Source organism: Schistocerca americana, chromosome 2 (assembly GCF_021461395.2).
Source record: "Schistocerca americana isolate TAMUIC-IGC-003095 chromosome 2, iqSchAmer2.1, whole genome shotgun sequence".
In the NCBI taxonomy this organism is placed as follows: domain Eukaryota; kingdom Metazoa; phylum Arthropoda; class Insecta; order Orthoptera; family Acrididae; genus Schistocerca; species Schistocerca americana.
The window spans coordinates 119400342-119422054 of record NC_060120.1 but is presented as its reverse complement, the minus strand read 5'-3'; positions in this window follow the sequence as shown (position 1 = coordinate 119422054).

Here is a 21713-nt window from a genome sequence, read left to right as displayed (position 1 = left end):
ATGGGACTCGACTGCATAATATGACCCTCCCAAGGTAAACATGAAATATCGATCGCCCTCGCCTTGCATAAACGCGTCAAACCGGTAGCGCTTAGGTGTTGCACAGCGCCCCTATCGTAAAACGTGAGAATGTTCCAGAGAATCAGTGTTGCGTAAGAGGCACTGTTGAATACATCACTACGTCATAACACTATCGATGTTAGTATCACTTACTCACCGTTCATTTTAAAATTCGCCTCACGCTGAAATACCAGTCGGTATTAATTCCTTGACAGCTTGTTACACTACAGCAGTAGCAATCTCATTTTCAAGACAGCCACATCTTATTTCACAACGAGACAATAATGAAGCCAGCACACGTCTGAAGTTACTGTCAAAGGCATCAACACGGCAGTATGGTACGAGTTTTGAGCTTCGCTATGGACGACGACATATGGTGTTTGGCTACTGCTTCTTTGCCCACGAAAGCGGTACTCACAAGGAATACAGAATTTTCTAATGAAAACACCGTATGATCAAAAGTAACCGGATACCTATTAGTAGAAATTACTACGGAGTGTGTCCACCCTTCACATTACTGACAGCTTGAACTCTGCCGAGGACACCTGTAGTGAGCTGCCTGAATCTCTGTGGGGGAATGGTAGTTCATTCTTCCTCAAGAGTTGAAACCAGAGAAGGTAGTATGTTCGACTCTAGGGTCTGGAGGAAATTAGACGTTTAAATGCATCCCAAATGTGTTCCACTACATTCGGGTTCGAACTCTGCGCTGGCTAATCCATTTCAGAAATGTTACTGTCCACAAATGATAGCCTCACATACGCTGCCTGACGACGCAATGCACTGTCAAGCTGATACAAAGAGTCATCATCATCGTCGAACTATTCTTGTACTGTACACAGTACACAATCTACATCTACATCTACGTGATTACTCTGCCATTCACAATAAAGTGCCTGGCAGAGGGTTCAATGAACCACCTTCAAGCTGTCTCTCTACCGTTCCACTCTCGAACGGCACGAGGGAAAAACGAGCACTTAATTTTTTCTGTGTGACCCCTGATCTCTCTTATTTTATCATGATGATCATTTCTCCCAATGTATGTGGGTGGCAACCGAACCTTTTCGCAATCGGAGGCGAAAACTGGTGATTGAAATTTCATGAGAAGATCCCGTCACAACGAGAAACGCCTTTGTTTTAATGATTGCCACTCCAATTCACGTATCATGTCTATGTCACAATCTCCCCTATTTTGCGATAATACAAAACAACCTGCCCTTCTTTATACTTTTTTGATGTCATCCGTCAGTCCCACTTGATGCGTATCCCACACTGCACAGCAATACTCCAGAATTGGGCGGACAAGCGTGGTGTAAACAGGCTCTTTAGTAGACCTGTTGCACCTTCTAAGTGTTCTGCCAATGAATCGCAGTCTTTCGTTTGCTCTTCCCACAATATTATCTATGTGATCGTTCGACTTTATGTTATTTGTAATTGTAATCCCTAAGTATTCAGCTGAATTTACGGCTATCAGATCTGTGTGACATATCGCTTAATCGAAATTTAGCTGATCTCTTTAGTACTCATGAGAATAACTTCACCCTTTATTCAGGGTCAATTGCCACTTTTCGCGCCATACAGATAGCTTATCTGAATCATTTTGCAAGTCGTTTTGATCATCTGATGACTTTACAAGACGGTAAATGACAGCATCATCTGCAAACAATCTAAGACGGCTACTCAGATTGTCTCCTATGTCGTTAATATAGATCAGGAACAATAGAGGGCCTATAACACTTCCTTGGGGAACGCCGGATATTACCTCTGTTTTACTCGATGACTTTCCGTCTATTACTACGAACTGTGGCCTTATTGACAGGAAATCATGAATCCAGTCGCAAAACTGAGGCGATATTACGTAGGCACGCAGTTTGGTTAGAAGACGCTTGCCCGCATCTCGTGGTTGTGCGATAGCGTTCTCGCTTCCCACGCCCGGGTTCCCGGGTTCGATTCCCGGCGGGGTCAGGGATTTTCTCTGCCTCGTGATGGCTGGGTGTTGTGTGCTGTCCTTAGGTTAGTTAGGTTTAAGTAGTTCTAAGTTCTAGGGGACTGATGACCATAGATGTTAAGTCCCATAGTGCTCAGAGCCATTTGAACCATTTTTAGAAGACGCTTGCGAGGAACGGTGTCGAAAGCCTTCTGGAAATCTAAAAATATGGAATAAATTTCACGCAGTGTTGCTTGTATGTTAGCACCGACAAACCTACGCAAACGCCGCTGCATTTTCCATGGTGAGAGGTAACACTGAAAGTTGGTATTCTGTGCACACACTTGACAGTGTGGATCTCGTAATATTGCATTGCCTACTAATTTCCCATGCATCTAGCTTCAACTACCATCCAACATTCAAAATCTGTTAATTCACGTCGTGCGCTCATAATTACGTCAGCAACCTTCTCACATGAATCACCTGAGTACAGTCGACATCTCCACGGATGCACTGCCCTTTTATAAATTGTGCTGCTGTCGTCAGTATGAGTGCATATCATTATTCCATGACTTTCGTCGCTCCAGTGTAGAGACTTGCAACAAACATTGAACATAATTTCACCCCTATTCCAAACATTTTCTCCCTTACAGCCTCCTAAAAAAATGAAAGGAAAACAGGTGAAGGTTTACTAAGAGTCCCTTGTTCACATAGTAAAACTTCAGCATCAAGCATGACGTTTCAATCTACTACGTCTTCATTAATAATTATATTCGGACCTTTTTTTGCAGACGATATCAACATATATCTTTGAAGATACCTAGAAAATTATATAATGGCACAACTTATATTATACGAGAGAGTCTACCTTTTCAAAAAAAGTTTGTTTTAGACTTTTTCATTGGTCTGTGATGGATAACCCGAAATTAATCAGCTAAACATACGAGGGGCGGTCAGTAAGTACTGCAACGCATTTTTCTCGGTCAGTTTCAGTTGAAATATGCGGAACTTGTTGAGGGACATCGTGGAATACTTCCGCTTCAGCCGCTATAGCTTCACGAACTTCCGATAGGTCGCGGCAATATACGTAGCCTTCAGAATGGCGTCTGTAAGGGTGGTGCATTCCAAGCAGAGAGCTGTCATTGATTTTTATGTGGCGGAAAACCAGAGCACTGCAGATAATCACGGGCGCTTGCAGAATATCTACCGAGATCTGACAGTGAATAAAAGCAGGATGATTCGTTGGGCGAGGCGTCTGTCATCATCGCAACGAGGTCGCTCACAAACCATCACTGGACTGTTCTTCCTCATACACCTGACAGCCCACGCCTCGCACCTTCCGTTTTCCATCTGTTGGGCCTAATGAAGGATGCATTCCGCAGGAAGCTAAAAATGGATATTTGTGGGGGAAGGGGGGGGACGAGGGGGTTATTGGTGCACCAAGACGTTGACCCTGACGTTGACCAGTGGAGAGCTACCATGCGTGCGTTCTGGCCTTCCCAGTAAGGTAGAGTTTGGCCGTCTCAAGGAACGGAGATTGTGTTGAAAAATAGCGTTGGTTTTTTTTGGGGGAGAAGACCAGATAGCGAGGTCATCGGTCTCATCGGAGTAGGGACGGACGGGGAAGTAAGCCGGTCGTGCCCTTTCAAAAGAACCATCCCGGCATTTGGCTGGAGCGATTTAGGAAAATCACGGGAAGCCTAAATCAGGATGGCCTGATGCGGGATTGAACCGCCGTCCTCTCGAATGCGAGACCAGTGTGCTAACCACTGCGCTACCTCGCTCAGTGCTGAAAAGTGGGGTTTTATAGTCAAAACAGTTGGTAATAATAGACTATGTTTTTGTGCTGACGTAAGCTATCGCCAACACACAGTCACCAAAGAGGTTGCAAGAAGATTGATAATCAGCGCTGAATCACGCACGCCTTAGCTCACTTATTTGTTTATAGTTTAATTCTTAATTTCGTTGAGTGTTTTTGGGTACTTGCATAGTTTAATTTACAAATTTCTGGCGTATTATACTATTTGAGAGATGTAGCATCGCGTTTTAGTACCTGTATAGTGTAAATTCGCATAGTCGTGAGTCATCTGTTTTGAACGGCTTGTGAGATAGAAGAGAGGAAAAAAAATTGTTAGCGATGGATACGGACTGTGCCTATTGTGTACGGATTCAGGGAGAATTGGCCACCGTCCGTAAACAGCTGGAAGCTGTGTTGGTCGTGGTCGACAGGCTCTAGGCTGTTGCCATGGGCAGCGGTGACTTTGGGACACCCGAGGCGAGAGCTTTGGCACCCCTGGAACCGGTAGCACCGCCTGGGATCTCTGATGCCACTGCGCCCTCGGATTCGGACGTCCCTGCCGGTCGACACTTGCCTGACGTTGATTGGCGAACCGTGGCGGGGTCGCGAATCCCTTGACGGAAGACGGAAGCTGGCCCCAAGGCTGTATGTACCCTTACGCCTCCGTAACAGGTTTGAGATACTGCTCAGTGCTGAAAGTAATTCTGAGCCAGCAAGGGCGGCCTCGCATGTTGCGGCAGTGGCCGTTCTTCCTGAGAGGTCCGGACAGGCGCAGAGGGTGGGATTGCTTGTCAAATGGTTCAAATGGCTCTGAGCACTATGGGACTTAACATCTATGGTCATCAGTCCCCTAGAACTTAGAACTACTTAAACCTAACTAACCTAAGGACAGCACACAACACCCAGCCATCACGAGGCAGAGAAAATTCCTGACCCCGCCGGGAATCGAACCCGGGAACCCGGGCGTGGGAAGCGAGAACGCTACCGCACGACCACGAGACGCGGGCATTGCTTGTCATTGGGAGCTCCAATGTTACGTGGGTGATGGAGCCCCTTAGGGATATGGCAGCTAAGGACGGGAAGAAAGCCAATGTGCACTCCGTGTGCATGCCGGGGGGAGTCATCCAAGATGTGGAAAGAGTCCTTCTGGGTGCCATGAAGGGTACAGGGTGCAGCCAACTGAAGGTTGTGGCAGTAATGATGTATGTCGCTATGGATCTGAAGAGATTCTCTCTAGTTTCCGGCGGCTATCTGAGTTGGTACAGACTGCCAGTCTTGCTAGGGAGATGAAGGCAGAGCACACCATCCGCAACATCGTCGACAGGACCGATTGCGGACCTTTGGTACAGAGCCGAGTGGAGGTTCTGAATCAGAGACTCAGACGGTTCTGCGACCGTGTAGGCTGCAGATTCCTCGACTTGCGCCATAGGGCGGTGGGGTTTCGGGATCCGCTAAATAGGTCAGATGTCCACTACACACAGGAGGCGGCTACACGGGTAGCAGGGGCTGTGTGGCGCGGACTGGGCTGTTTTCAGGTTAGACAGTATCGGGAAAGGCAAAAAGGGCTCCAGTCTCAAAAGGTACAGAGCAACGAAACGACGAGAATAGACCAAGCAACAGTCGGTATTGTAGTTGTAAATTGTCGTAGCTTTGTTGGAAAATTACCAGAGCTTCCAGCGCTGATAGAAAGCACTGAAGCTGAAACCGTTGTAGGAACAGAAAGCTGGCTAAAACCGCAGATAAATTCCGCCGAAATCTGTACAGAGGCGCAAACCGTGTTCAAAATTTAAAAAAATGGCTCTGAGCACTATGGGACTTAACATCTATGGTCATCATTCCCCTAGAACTTAGAACTACCTAAACCTAACTAACCTAAGGACATCACACAACACCTAGTCATCACGAGGCAGAGAAAATCCCTGACCCCGCCGGGAATCGAACCCGGGAACACGGGCGCGGGAAGCGAGAACGCTACCGCACGACCACGAGCTGCGGACAAAACCGTGTTCAGAAAGGATAGATTAAATGAAGTAGATGGTGGTGTGTTTGTGTCTGTTGGTAGTAGTTTATCTTGTAGTGAAGTTGATAGATAGTTTCTTCGAATTACTATGGGTAGAGGTTATACTCAACAGCTGTACCAAAATAATAATTGGCTGCTTCTACCGCCCCCCCCCCCCCCCCCGACTCACATGATGTAATAGCTGAACGGTTCAAAGAAAACTCGAATCGCATTACAAATAAGTACGCCAATCATACAATTATAATTTGTGGAGACTTCAATCTACAATCAATTTGTTGGCGAAAATACATGTTGAAAGCAGGTGGTAGACTGAAAACATCTTCCGAATATGTACTAAATGCTTTCTCTGAGAATTACTTTGAACAATTTTTTCTTGAGCCGACACGAATAGTAAATGGCTGCAAAAACACACTTGACCTCTTAGCGCAGACAAGTACCGCTTATCATGTGTCTAATGCGACGCCCAGTGTCGCCTGGAATCGTTGGTTTGTCTCCTGTTAGCCATAAAATTATTTTTAAATTGAAATTTTCCTTGCCCATTCGAAAGAGCGGCGCCAGATTAGTCTTTGCAGGATTTGTTTCATCTATACGTATTAACAGAGGCAGTAAAACACGAAGAATAACCAGAACACCAACTGCGACAGCACAGACATGGCGTTAATGAGTCGCTGCTGGATTTCAGGTTATTCTTCGTGTTTTACTGCCTCTCTTAATATGTATCGATAGAACAAATATTGCAACAGACTAATCTGGCACCGCTCTTTCGAATGGGCTTCTAAAATTTCACTTAAAAATCATTTTGATTGTAGCGTGTAAGAAACCGGCGCTTTCCGTCGACACGAGATGTCGCATGAAAGACGTGATGAGCAGTATTTATTGGGACTGACTGCAGCTACACCCAGAAAAATGTAAATTGCCAATATCTCCAGAAACACCACAGGATGAGTTGCCTGACGACTCTTTGGAGAGACACGCTGTACATGAGAAGCACATTTTCGTACGGTTCTGAGGGTTTAGGCTGACGCACTTCCCTTCTGAGTATGTGTTTCTCTAGCAGTTGAATTGTTTTATGGATATCTTTGTTAATACTGCCTGCGGCTTGTGACTTTTTCCCTTCAGACAGGATATACAATAACCCCTTTCTGAGGGCTTTGCCTTTGACTGTCTGGGTACGAAGGAGACAAATGACATACTCGGACTATATTTTCGAGCCGAATATTTACACCCGCCTGCGCAGCTCCTGCGTGGCCCAGAAATATTCGGCTTGGCAGCGCCTCCCACGGACCAGCGCCGGCTCGCGCACGGCGGCGCCGTCCCGGGATGACAGCCAGCGCGCCGCGGGGCATTTTTCCACATCACCGGCAGACGAACTGGGCCGCGGCGACACGGCCGCGGGGGCGGGGGCGGTGGCGGGGGCGGCAGCCCGAGCCTCACACGCGGCGACACGACACGCAGCGACACGACGTCAGCCGCCGGCAATCCGTTCAGGAATGCGCGCCGCATACCGCGAGCGGGCGGCGCGCACCGCGAGGCGTGGGCGGGTCGATGCCGCTCGGAGGGGGTGGCAGGCGGGGAGGCAACGCCGTCAGTCCCAAGGGGGCGGCAACGACGGAACGGGGACAACACCTGGGCGAGCAATCTGGCAGCGTCGTGTGCAACTGAGCACCCGAACCTTAATAGGAGGCAACTAGTAAACACATTCTCTGCCACCACGATTATTTAAGGAATCAAACTCCCATGTATGAGATAGCTTCAAACTCCTGAACACCTGGCAATGTCTTGTTAATGTGTTTAATATTAGACATCAAGCTTGCAAAACCTCTATGGCTGAAGACACAAAATACTAATTACGAAGGGCGTTCAATATCTAATACACTAGTGGCCATTAAAATTCCTGCACCAAGAAGAAATGCAGATACTAAACGGGTAGTAACTGGATAAAAATATTATAATAGAACTGACATGTGATTACATTTTCACGCAGTTCGGGTGCATAGATCCTGAGAAATCAGTACCCACGACAACCACCTCTGGCCGTAATAACGGCCTTGATACGCCTGGGCATTGTGTCAAACACAGCTTGGGTGGCGTGTACAGGTACAGCTGCCTATGCAGCTTCAACACGATACCACAGTTCATCAAGAGTAGTGACTGGGGTATTGTGACGAGCCAGGCCGGCCGAGGTGGCCGACAGTTTCTAAGCGCTACAGGCTGGCACCGCGCGACCGCTACGGTCGCAGGTTCGAATCCTGCCTCGGGAATGGGTGTGTGTGATGTCCTTAGGTTAGTTAGGTTTAAGTAGTTCTGAGTTCTAGGGGACTGATGACCTCAGACGTTAAGTCCCATAGTGCTCAGAGCCATTTGAACCATTTTTTGACGAGCCAGTTGCTCGACCACCATTGACCAGACGTATTCAATTGGTGACAGATCTGGAGATTGTGCTGGCCAGGGCAGCAGTCAAACATTTTCTGTATTCAGAAAGGCCCGTACAGGACCTGCAACACGCGGTCGTGCATTATCCTGCTGAAATGTAGGTTTTCACAGCGATCGAACGAAGGGTAGAGCCACGGGTCGTAACACATCTGAAATGTAACGTCCACTGTTGAAAGTGCCGTGAATGTGAACAAGAGGTGACCCAGACGTGTAACCAATGGCACCCCATACCATCACACCGGTTGATACGCCAGTATGGCGATGATGAATACTCGCTTCCAAACACGGATGTGACCATCATGACGCTGTAAACAGAACGTGGATTCATCCGAAAAAATGACATTTTGCCATTCGTGCACCCAGGTTCGTCGTTGAGTACACCATCGCAGGCGCTCCTGTCTGTGATGCAGCGTCAAGGGTAATCGCAGCCATGCTGCTGCAAACGTCGTCGAACTGTTCGTGCAGATGGTTGTTGTCTTGCAAACGTCCGCATCTGTTGACTCAGGGTTCGAGACGTGGCTGCACGATCCGTTACAGCCATGTCGATAAGATGGCTGTCATCTCGACTGCTAGTGATACGAGGCCGTTGGGACCCAGCACGGCGTTCCGCATTACCCTCCTGAACCCACCGATTCCATATTCTGCGAACAGTCATTGGATCTCGACCAACGCGAGCAGCAATGTCGCGATACGATAAACCGCAATCGCGATAGGCTACAATCCGACATTTATCAAAGTCGGAAACGTGATGGTACGCATTTCTCCTCCTTACACGAGGCATCACAACAACGTTTCACCAGGCAACGCCGGTCAACTGCTGTTTGTGTATGAGAATGGCTGGTTCAAATGGCTCTGAGCACTATGGGATTCAACGTCTGAGGTCATTAGTCCCCTAGAACTTAAAACTAGTTAAACCTAACTAACTTACGGACATCACAAACATCCATGACCGAGGCAGGATTCGAACCTGCGACCGTAGCGGTCTTGCGGTTCCAGACTGCAGCGCCTTTAACCGCACGGCCACCTCGGCCGGCGTGTATGAGAAATCGGTTGGAAACTTTCCTCATGTCAGCAAGTTGTAGGTGTCGCCAACGGCGCCAACCTTGTGTGAATGCTCTGAAAAGCTAATCATTTGCATATCACAGCGTCTTCTTCCTGTCGGTTAAATTTTGCGTCTGTAGCATGTCATCTTCATGGTGTAGCAATTTTAATGGCCAGTAGTCTACAACACATCTTTTTTTCTGAAAGGACATTGGTTTTAATCAGGATCGTAATAAAACTTTCGTGTCGTCATTGATACTGTAGAGTCTTGTGCCAGGGGAAGGAAAGAAAGGATGTTGTCTGGTGGCCAGTATCCTCTTTCTACAACAAAACTGCACACTTGTACTAATAGGGTTCTTTATTCATAAGAACAAGAAGCTACTTATCTTGAAGCAAATCTTTGTCGTACAAGCTCTTCCGTAATAGTCCATGTTAACCCGACTGCTGGTGAAGTACAAGTCCCAGTATAAAAACTAGACTCTCGTAGCTGGTGACATGAACTGACAGACGCCAACTAAGATAGTGACTGTGACTCTTGAGTCTCTGTGACAGAATGCGACTGTGACTACCCTGACGGCCTGTGGCTGAACGGGCCCTCTGGTCTACAGCCGCGATCCAAGTACTGGCGGTCGAGAGGGCGTTGGTGGCACATTGCATGCAACTCTGTCTTTGGCCTCTCTCCTGATAGGCGTGCTTGATTCAGCACAGGAAGCCTACATACCACATGACAGAAAGCAGTACTTGATCGACTACTGAAGGAAGACGCTCTGTCACAATAATGTTTGCAGTTCCAAATTGTAGGTTAAAATCGAATAAAATTTATGGAAATAATCCGCAGTCATCGTTAAAAAAAGTCAAGTAAAGAGATGTTTACTTCCAGAACGAGATTTTCACTCTGCAGCGGAGTGTGCGCTGATATGAAACTTCCTGGCTGATTAAAACTCGAGACTCGAGTCTCGGTCCGGCACACAGTTTTAATCTGCCAAGAAGTTTCAGATATTTATTTAGTAACACGTAACTTAAAATTATGGTTAAAATATACACGTATTAGACACTCTATGTACCATTTCATTGTTTAGTGTAACAGATACATCATGATGTTACATTATCTCCTCACCCCTACCGTATCACTCCCAGCTTACCCCTATCGGCTACGTTCTTATGATAAACTCGGGGATTGTGTTCAGCTATCTTTGACACAGAAGCCAACCAACTACACTCAGTTCTACAACTACCGTTAGCGAATTACTCCTTATGCATTGTCATAAGAAGCTATTGATATCTTTAAAAATTTTCACTGAATATGAAGGCTCGACGTTGTACCTTCTTTTGCTGTGGGTTGGTTTCAGAAATGATAAAATTCTTCTTCAGCGTACTGCAAACTAACTAGCAGTTTTAGGTGATAAACAGCTCAAAAAATTTGCATTACCTGCGTGTCTGCAAATGGATGGACGGTTACATTCCAGGAAAGCACTACAGAATTCAGACCCCACCAATAAACAGGACGTCAACTTATCGGCAACTGTGACTGTGGAGAAATTAAAAACCCGGACCATTTTGTTCGCCACTGTAGTCACTCCAGAGACGTTACCGAATACGAAAAAGTTGAAACAGGGGATGGGTGAAGCAATATACAACATAAAAGTTCCTGGCAGATCAACATTGGGGGCCTGATCAGCACTCGAACCCGGAACATTCGCCTTTCACGAGAAAATCTCTACCGATTGGGCGGTACAAGACACACGACCCAAATTCACAGCTTTATTTCTGCAAGTTCCTCTCACATATTTTCCAAAGTTCACTTTGCTATAGCGTATATTTCATTCTGAAATAGAGACTTTTGTTTGGGTCTCACGATAGCTGCTGTATGTTCGCATAACGCCATTGTGACCATGTCAGTTCGGCTGGCAACTTCCCACGCTGACAAGCCTTCTTGCCGTAAAGTGAGACTGTACGGACAGTCTACGAGAATGAACCTTCGAGTCACGTTGGTAGACAAGCCAGTCTACAGAGGCCGCTTCTTTCACGGCAGGAGAGACAGAATCGGTCTGAGAATGCAGGTTTACTTCAACTTCGTTAGGCACGTGACAACATGTAGCGATTTTCAGTGGTCACAAGGCTACGAGAGAGAGTATTCCGATAACGAAAAACTGTGCAGGACATGAGACAGGCGAAAAATATATTTTGAGCACGTTTCATTTGCTTGGAATAAATCTTGGAAGTGTGGGGCAGTCTGGAGTGGCAACACTCGAGTACAAAGTGGACAGTCTGCCAAGAAGATTCCCAGCATATTACAATGCACGACATGGAGGAAACGATACTGAACGTCACGCAGCAGCAGATTTTCATTTCACTAATGTCCAAAGATCTGCGTTTACTGTAAGACTGTATTGTTTGGTTAATGCTTCGTTTTCATATTTCACAGTATTTTAATCTACACCCATACTCCGCAAACCACCTTATAGTGTGTGGCGGAGGGTATATTATGTACCATTGACACTTCCCATTTTCCTACTCCAGTCGCGAACGGTTCGCGGGAAGAACGATTACAGGTAAGCATCCATGTGAGCTTGGATCCCTCTAATTTTCCGTTCACGGTCTTTTCGCGAGATATATAGGGTGGCGCCCGGTAAGTCACCTGATTTGCTTCATGAATAACACATTTGTTGTTGACAAGATTTGTAATTTATTGATGTAGAAGTAAAGAATACAGCTTGGAAATACAACATAATGACACATGTTCAATACGAGTGCCGTTTTGGTTTACAACTTCAAGTCACACACGTGCATTTGTGACGACTCTCTGACAGAAATCTTCTGGAATGGCGCGGCATAACTCCACAATCATGGCTCTAAGTTGCACTGCATTTTCGGGTTTTCTGTGGTACACCTTCTCTCTAAGGAGCCCACGAAAGAAGAAGTCACATGGGTTAATGTCCGGGCTGTGGGGCGGCCACATTCCTCCTCCGGCATAACGTTCTGGGAATCTGTTTGACAATACCCTAAGGTCAAAACGTTCGTGTAGGAAATCAAGCACAACGTTGGCAGTATGGGGGCGTGTTCCATCCTGCATTAAGCATTGTGTCTGCATTGGAAGACATGCGCCCATGAGTTGAGTTACGAACTGGTTTCGCAGCATTTGTAAATGGCATTCACCGGTTATTGCAGCATCGAAGAAGAATGGACCGGTGATTCCATGGCTTGACATTGCGTGGGGGCTTAATTATTTGTAATGCAAATAATTTTAATCTTAGTTAGCTGACTGTTCGGTTACGCTGTCTCGTAACCGGTTGGCCCTGACCAGTATTTGTACGCAATCTGACTGCATAGAACAACAGCAAAGAATGAAAGGAAACTTCCGTTAACACAATTAATTAATTAAGTCCCCAGCAACTATGAAACCTACGAAACAACAAAACACAAGTGTAGCTGTTCTGTGTGTGGAAGTGTGATTCAACGTACACATCTGGCACGGTTCTTCTTCAATAAGACAAGAAATTTTAAATACCATTTATACTGAAGTAATTAAAAAAAATAGAAATACTATAATTGCGCAAGAAAACCAGAATTACACTCTAATACAAGAACACGAGCCAGATGCTTTGTTGACTGAACCTGTGACGAGGCATTGTTTAAGACATAATGAAAAAAAAGGAATTTTTTTTACCTTCATATATATTGACGAAAAGCACTCTGATCATTACAATATCTCCATTCGAACAACATCTGCTGTCTAGCCCATCAAACAACTGCATACAACATGGCCACAAATAGCACAGCTATCAATATCCTCTCAGCAAGATCTGCACAAGCACTCACTACGACGACATCTCAACAACGACTTGACTACTACTACTTCTCAACAAGCACTGACTACTGCCACATCTCGACAAGCACTGCCAGTGGAGGCGGCGGAATAAAACTCTTTGGCGCAATCTCTGGCGCTGTGGCTCAGTGCAGCCACCTTTCATATGTCCTTCCTCCACGGGCCAGAATTTGATGGTATTTTTGCCAGCATTGGTGGTGAAAATACCACCAAATTCGTCCACAAAAATACAGACAAAAATAAAAGATAATATTAATACGTAAATATCAGACAATTAGATAAAATTTTGGCTTTGCACTGACCTTTCAATAACCTAATATATAAAATACAGTAAGCAATACAAATTCTTTCATACATGTGACTTTACATAATAGTTTACACACAAAAATCAGTTTATACAAACGTTCACATAAAATGCTTTCAATGATTCAAAAAACAAGTAGTTGATAGTTCCAGCAGTAGCACCCAGCAATGGTCAACAGGTGCAAATACCAACAAGTGACATCATTTTAATAGAAGCAGTTCCATCAGTGGCACCCAGCAATCTTGAACAGGTGCAGACACCAACAAGTGACATCTTCAGTAGAAGCAATTCCATCAGTGGCACCCAGCAATGTTGAGCAGGTGCAGACAGCAACAAGTGACATTATGTTAGTACAAGCAGTTCCATCAGTGGCACCCAGTAATGTTGACAGGTGCAGACACCAACAAGTGACTTCATTTCAGTAGAAGCAGTTCCATTAGTGGCACCCAGTAATGTTGAACAGGTGCAGACACCAACAAGTGACATCATTCAACAGAAGCAGTTCCATTAGTGGCACCCAGCAATGTTGAACAGGTGCAGACACCAACAAGTGACATTATTTCAGTAGAAGCAGTTCCATTAGTGGCACCCAGCAATGTTGAGCAGGTGCAGACAGCAACAAGTGACATCATTTCAGTATAAGCAGTTCCACTAGTGACACCCAATAATGTTGACAGGTGCAGACAGCAACAAGTGACATCATTTCAGTAGAAGCAGTCCATCAGTGGCACCCAGCAATGTTGAGCAGGTGCAGACACCAACAAGTGACATTATTTCAATAGATGCAGTCCATCAGTGTCACCCAGTAATGTTGAACAGGTGCAGACAGCAACAAGTGACAACATTTCAGTAGAAGCAGTCCCATCTGTGGCACCCAGTAATGTTGAACAGGTGCAGACAGCAACAAGTGACAACATTTCAGTAGAAGCAGTTCCATCTGTGGCACCCAGTAATGTTGAACAGGTGCAGACACCAACAAGTGACATCATTCAGCAGAAGCAGTTCCACTAGTGACACCCAGTAATGTTGAACAGGTGCAGACAGCAGTCCATAATATTCACTATCACTAATCACACTGTTCATCAGAGTTTATCAGCAGAAATTAAACATGTGCTAGAGGCACCAATCATGTAGAAAAAGTGCAAGTAACAGTCCATAATATTCACTATCACTAATCACACAGTTCATCAGCAGAAATTAAACATTTCTAAGTGTCACACATCAATGTTGAACAGGTGCAGGTGTGAACAACAGTTTGAATGCACACACAATTGCTTTTACAAAATTATTATCAATGCTCTTACACTAAACATACAAATTATAACAAACACACAAATGATATCAGATAATTGTCATATTAAATATTACAAATACATAAATGTCAGTAAACCTATAATATTTATGGGTGTCAGTGAAAGCCACAACAAACAAATAAAATAATATTTAGGAGATAGGTCGGTACCAATTATCTGGGATTAGGAAAGAAAAACACACAAAACACACTCACTCATCTTTCATCCACATTAAGTACTACTGTGTAATTGAATAGTGTTAACTGTGTAAATGCAATTCTGTCAAAGATTTGATGTTCAACGTGTGTATCAAGTAGTAGTGGCAGCAATGTATAACAGTCAATAATAGTTAGTCAACGTCATAGTCATCATGTCAAGACCAATGTTTGCCAAGCCAAATCAAATGTACGGTTGCTGAACAACTGTCAGTGTGCCAAGATATGCAATTACTTCCTCTCTCCAAAAAAAAAAGTATATACTGCTTATTGATTTAACAAAGTGTGTGTGTAGACAATCTTCCTTCTACTTGAGTGTTCTAGTCTGCCATCTTCATCCTCCTTGTTCCATATAAACCAACAAAAAAATATGCTCCTCACTTACTTTACCTCTTATCCACCAAAACTCCAATAATTATCAGCATCACATAATCTTAATACTTCAATAATACCTCTTACGTCAATACATATAAACCTGATCATCAATACCATTTACCTTACCTTGTGTCCACCAAAACTCCAATAATCATCAACTTCACACAATCTCAATACCTCAATAATACCTCTTCAATACGTCGATACATATAAACCTTAGCACCAATATCATTTTACTCCATAAGAACTCTTTCCTCTAGTCAGTCTCCTCGAACAAGTACAGATAAAATCCTAGTGCAAACTACAGTTCATCATCCCATGCAATCCGAAGACACAGTGTCCACACACAACCTCTGTGTAATCCATCTGACCCAAATCTTCTACTCATTATGAATTATAAGATACATTTTGGTTACCTTGTCCATCATTAAACAAAAGAAATGCATACATGACTTCTAACAGCCTTTAGTTCGAATAACTCTCAGTAAGTAAGTACGAGTACGTAGTATGAATGATAGTAATATTTCATAGTGTGTGCACCACTTCAAGAATAATAGCAAAACAGAAGCAAACATGTGGAGTATTTCTTGTGTCAAGTGTCACTTGCTATTTCAATTGCTCAGAAGAATGCAGTGTAATAGCTGTCAGTGGTCTAAACCTAGTGTTGGTATGTCATGTCGTTAGCATCCTACCTATTAGCATAAATTTATACGGCTTCCATAAAACCTCCAGCTCATGGCAGTTCATTTTCTTATCTTAAAAATATAAGGCACTGAGCGTAAGCAAAACATGCAACAGCGAGTAAATATACCAATGGAGAACAGAATGTCAACAAGTGGATGCAGCACAATTCCTACAACGAGGCTCTGCCAAGCGAACAATCTATAATTAATACCATAGTGTGACCTAAACTCCATGTTCGTACACCGCATATCAGCATTTCTATATACCAAATTAAAGAGTAGTTATGACAACAAAACAGAAATGTGTAAATATGCAATCCATACGCAAAGCAGCAATTATGTATCTTACATAATAAGCAGGTCATTAGCATCATATCAGCATAAGCAAATAAATGTTCATATGTAATCTTAATAAGTAAACACGAAGGCGCAAGCAGATAAATCACAAAGTGTAACCTACATACATAACCACAGTCAGCACAACTAATCAGGTGACAATTATAATGTAAATAAATAAGCACAGCTCGCACATAATAAAAAAATATGACATCAGTGAAAAAGCATAGCAGCCAAGCAATGCATAATATACATAAGTAACAGCCCTGTTCATTAATCAATCATTGTCAAAATCAGTTAATGTTCGCAAGCACGTCGCTTCACAAGTAAATTCATAGAACATAAAATTTAGCACAAAGTATAAATCACGTAATCGCGAGCAGCAAATTACGTCTAAAGTACGTACCTAAGTGGAAATATGTTACCTGAAAAATAAACTCAATTAACAGTTACCTTTTTAGTTTATTAGTTTCTTCTTCGAAATTACATTCTTCCTGAAAATTTCTCGATAGCAAGTCCTCTTAACGTCGGACACACACAGAATTTACCTGAAGTTCTTAAATATTTTATACAACCGTATCCTGAAAAATACTGAACGTTAATAACATAATTTATCAAGTCACTATAGGTTTATACTGAACTGAATCAGAGAAATTAGACTGTGTATTTGTTTACGACTGTCAGTGCATTCGCACTGAGCGCTCGATCAGCTGTAGGCGCGTGACGTAGGAAGTGATTGTTTGCGGTCAACGACTGCCTTGTGCGGCGCGCAGACTTGACTGTTGCTTTGAGTATGTGCCGCCGCCAAAACACAGCGCGGTATCCTTGTATTCTCTGCATGTTTACGTATAACTATTGGTTTCTCAAAAGTATGTCATTCCACAAAAATTTTAACGTTCGATATGTGATGTATTCCCTTAGAGCGCCGAGATTTAAGAGTTTCTACTTCGACAGTATTATCATGAATAATTTTGCGAACTCTGTATGGACCGTTATAAGGCAGAAAAAATTTGCGACACAAGCCTTTTCCTTTGTGAGACAGACGGTGAGACTTAATTAACACCTTTTGACCAACTGACAAGGTCTTTAAACGACCAGGACGCTTAGCTGATTTCTGTCTTCTAGCAGCCGCAGACGCAATATTTTGTAGAGCCAGGTTGACAACTTCAGAATGCCGCAGTTTCCGTGAAGGCGGAAAAGTAACGATTTCAGAAATGCGATTTGTCGGTGCTTTGTTTTTTAATATCAATATAGGCGGTAAAGAAGTTGAATCATTAGGGAGTTCATTCAGAATGTTTTCAAAAATATGAAGATACTGATCCCACGTTCTGTGATTCTGATGACAATAAAGTCGACACAATTTATTGATTTCCCTCATCAATCTCTCTGAAGCATTAGATTGAGGGTGAAAAAGTGAAATGAAAATTGGTTTAATCTTACGACGCCGTAGAGTACGAAGCCAAATTTTAGAGCGAAACTGTGATCCATTATCTGATATAACCGTATCAACATGACCCACTTCTTTAAGAAAATGTTTGATGAAAGCATTAGATACTGAACGAGCTGTTGCTTTGCGTAAAGGTGTAAAACACACATATTTTGATGTCAATTCCACTGCTACCAAAATGTACGCAAAACCATTAGTAGAACGAACCACTGGACCGAACAAATCGACTGCAGCCATGTCCTTTAATTTCGCTGGAATGATAGGAAACAACGGTGCTCCGTAAGAAATAGTTGGCGGCTTAGCCTTTTGACATAATTTGCATTTGGCAAGAACAAATCGAATACGTTTTTCCATATTACTGAAGTAGCAATTTTCTCGTAATTTATGAAAGCATTTTCTGGGACCAAAGTGTGCATAACTGAAATGTGTGTACCAAATCAATTTATTAACCCACTCATCAGGAATACAAACTAACCAAACAGAGTTGTCGACCGATTTTCGTTTAAAAAGAATATCATTGCGAACTAGATAATACTGTCTAATCGCTACGCTTTCCTTTCTCCTCCACTTCTCCTTAATGTCCTTCCAGATTGGATCCTTATTTTGCTCCTTAGCGATGTCATGGAGCGAAGACGAAATAAAATTCTGAAACGCAGCACCTTGAATATACATCAAACAATAATTGTTTTCTTTGCAGTCCTCCTCAGCACTTTGTTTCAAACCCATAGGTGCACGTGATAAAGCATCAACAATAATATTTGAAGAACCCTGTATGTAAACAATACTAAAATCAAATTCCTGTAGATACAGCGCCCATAGTGACAATCTGCCATGAGTTAATTTTGTTGACATAAGAAATTCCAGAGCTCGATGATCGGTGTAAACCTTAGTATGTCTGACAAACAAAAATGTCCGAAATTTTGTGAAAGCCCAAACAACAGCCAAGGCTTCAAGTTCCGTAATCGAATAATTCTTTTCTGATTTAGAGAGAACACGACTTCCAAATGCAATAGTCTTCTGTACTACAACGCCGTTTTCTTCTATCTCTTGAAATAATGTGCCCCTAGGCCTTTGTATGATGAGTCCGTCGCCAAACAAAAATCTTTAGATAAATCCGGATGTGAAAGAAGTGGAGCAGCAACTAAAGCATCACGAAGTTGTTCAAATTCTGACTGAGCTTCCTCATCCCAACACCAATAAGAATTCTTTCCAGATAGTTCACATAAACGAGGTGTGGCCAAATTGTCCAATCTAACAAAGCGTCTAAGAAAATTACAGACACCAAGGAAACTACGAACATCACGTTTTGTGGTAGGAACAGCATAATTACGAATAGCGTCTAGTTTCTCTGGATCAGGAAGAATACCTTCTGTAGAAATAATGTGACCGAGAAATTTCAGCTGAGAACGACCAAATTCAGATTTTTCCAAGTTCACTGTAATGCCAACTCTTGCAAAAATACGTAATAATGAATCCAAAATTTTGTTGTGCTCACTCCAAGAACGTTTAGCAATAAGAATGTCGTCAACATATGAAGTAATACTGTCACGAAGATAAACAGGTAACAGTTACCAAAGGCTAAAAAGGCAGTATATTTTCTACAATCAGGGTGGAGCTCTATTTGCCAAAATCTTGCGCGCATATCAATCGTGGATAAAACTTTAATTCCATGGAAATGTTGAAGAAGTTCATCTAAATTTTGTGGACGGTCAGTTTCAGGAATGATGATATTATTTATCTGTCTGGAATCCAGAACCAAACGAATTGACCCATCCTTTTTAAGAACGACATGTAATGGGCTAGTATAAGGACTGACTGCTGGCTCAATAATGCCTTGATCTAACATGTATTGAAGTTCACTCTTAACCTTGTCTCTGTAAGCCAAAGGAATAGCGTACGTTTTCCCCCGAAATGGTGTGTGTTCTTTTACATTAAATAAATATTGTAAGCCTTGTATAGTTCTTGTGTGATGACTAAATACTGTACCATGTGAAGTCAAAATTTGGTGCAGTTCTTCTCTTGCAACGTCATCTGGCACTTCAGCTTTCTTAACCTTTTCATTAATTAATTCTTCGCTATTAATTATATCGTCCATCGCGTCTCTGTATCTATTGTCGTTGTCATGAATGAACACATTGTCGTCATAATGCTCAACGAAAACATCAGAAGTAAGAAACCTTAAACATTTTGTATCTGATTCAGATCTTGCTAAACACTCGAAAAATTTCAAACATTTCGGCATTCCGGCAACAGTCAAATTCACACTTCCTTCTTTAAAGTTCAAAATTGCCTTATGTGTGTTAAGAAACTCCATACATAATATAATTTGTGTACTGAGTAATGGAACAATAATAAAATTAGCAGAAAATTCGTATCCTTGACAAATGAAATTTAAGTTGGTCTGTTGTTTGACTTCCACACTTTTTCCAGAAATAGCGCCTCGAATTGTAGTTTTAGAAACAGGTAACACAGACAAGCAATAGTTCTTACACATATACGAAAAACTGATTCACTAATGACATTCAATGGGCTCCCAGAATCTAAAACTGCAGTGAACTTATTCTTACCCACACATACTTCAATAACAGGATGTAAAAATGCGTCTACATTATTTTCCTTTTCGTCTAGCAAAATGTCTCTCATGTCTTCCAGGCGTACGTAGTGTAAAGTCGTAGTGTCATTACTTTCTGAACCGTCTATATTGCTGCCAGAAGCCGAAGCTACAAGTCATTGTCGATTGCTTGCGTCACGTCTTTGATTATTCGCGTCATTTCGCGGATCAATTTCTACGATTTGCACTTGTCTCTCTGAAGTTCTGTCACGTGGAGGATGCCAATTAGGTCCTTCCTGTCTGTTAGATGCAAATTCTTGGTTGTGTCTGTCATTAAAATTTCTATTTTCCTGTCTGTCTGCATGACTACTTCTTGTGTAATTTCGACTGTCACTTCTGAAATTATTGTTGTATCTACTACCCTGGTTATTTCTGTAGTAAGAATTTCTATTACTGTATGAATAATTTCTGTCTTGATGATACCGATTACTGTTTCCGTATGATTGATCATTCCGGTAGGAATTACGTTATTATAATTGTCTGTGTAATTTCTGTTAGAACGTCTGTTATTGTCATAAGGCTGGTATCTATTGTCCTGTCTGTTTCGTCTGTCATTCTCAAAATTACCGCTATAACGTCCGTTCCGATCACTATCCATTTTCTCTGAAAATCTATTGTAATTACTGTTACTGAAAAAATTACAAGAAGTCCCGTTGTCGTTGTCATACTCAAGTTCTTGTAGCAAAGTCTTAAAAGTCTCAATGTCGTCTTTACATCTTCCGGCTAAAGCAATTTGTCTTATTGATTGTGGCAGCGAATTAATTCAGTCGGGCTATAAGGGTTGGACAGGAACTGATTCTTTCTAATCATGTCATCAAAGTATTCTGCCGGCGTGGGGAACTCAGACTGTTTAAAATTACGCTGCATAATAAGACTATGTTTGACTCTGTCTTGCGTGTTTTCGGACCAATATGCCGATAGAAATGCATGATAAAAATCATTTAAATTATTACAATCTCTAATAAGTGCACGCATGCGCGTCGCCGGTTCGTTTTCTAAATATCCACACATAAATTCCAGTTTGTGACTTAGTGGCCAATTTGGTGGAAGTGCGTACATAAATTGATCTAACCATGAACATGGATGTATGTCATTCTTAGAATTGCGAAAGATCTTAAAATTCCGAACAGTCAAAAAGTGTTTATAATCAAAGTTTTCGCCTCGTGGCGACAAAGACCTACCGCGTCTGTCCCAGTCCCAATGTCGATTATTGCCAAGTTAGCTCTCTTGTTGCATCCCGTAAATGAAACAAATTACTTTCTTCAAACCCCTCTGCTATTTGTGATTCTAAATTTCTTTTGCTGTCTTTTCCTACAATTTCGCCTTCAATTTGTTTGACTTGCTTTTG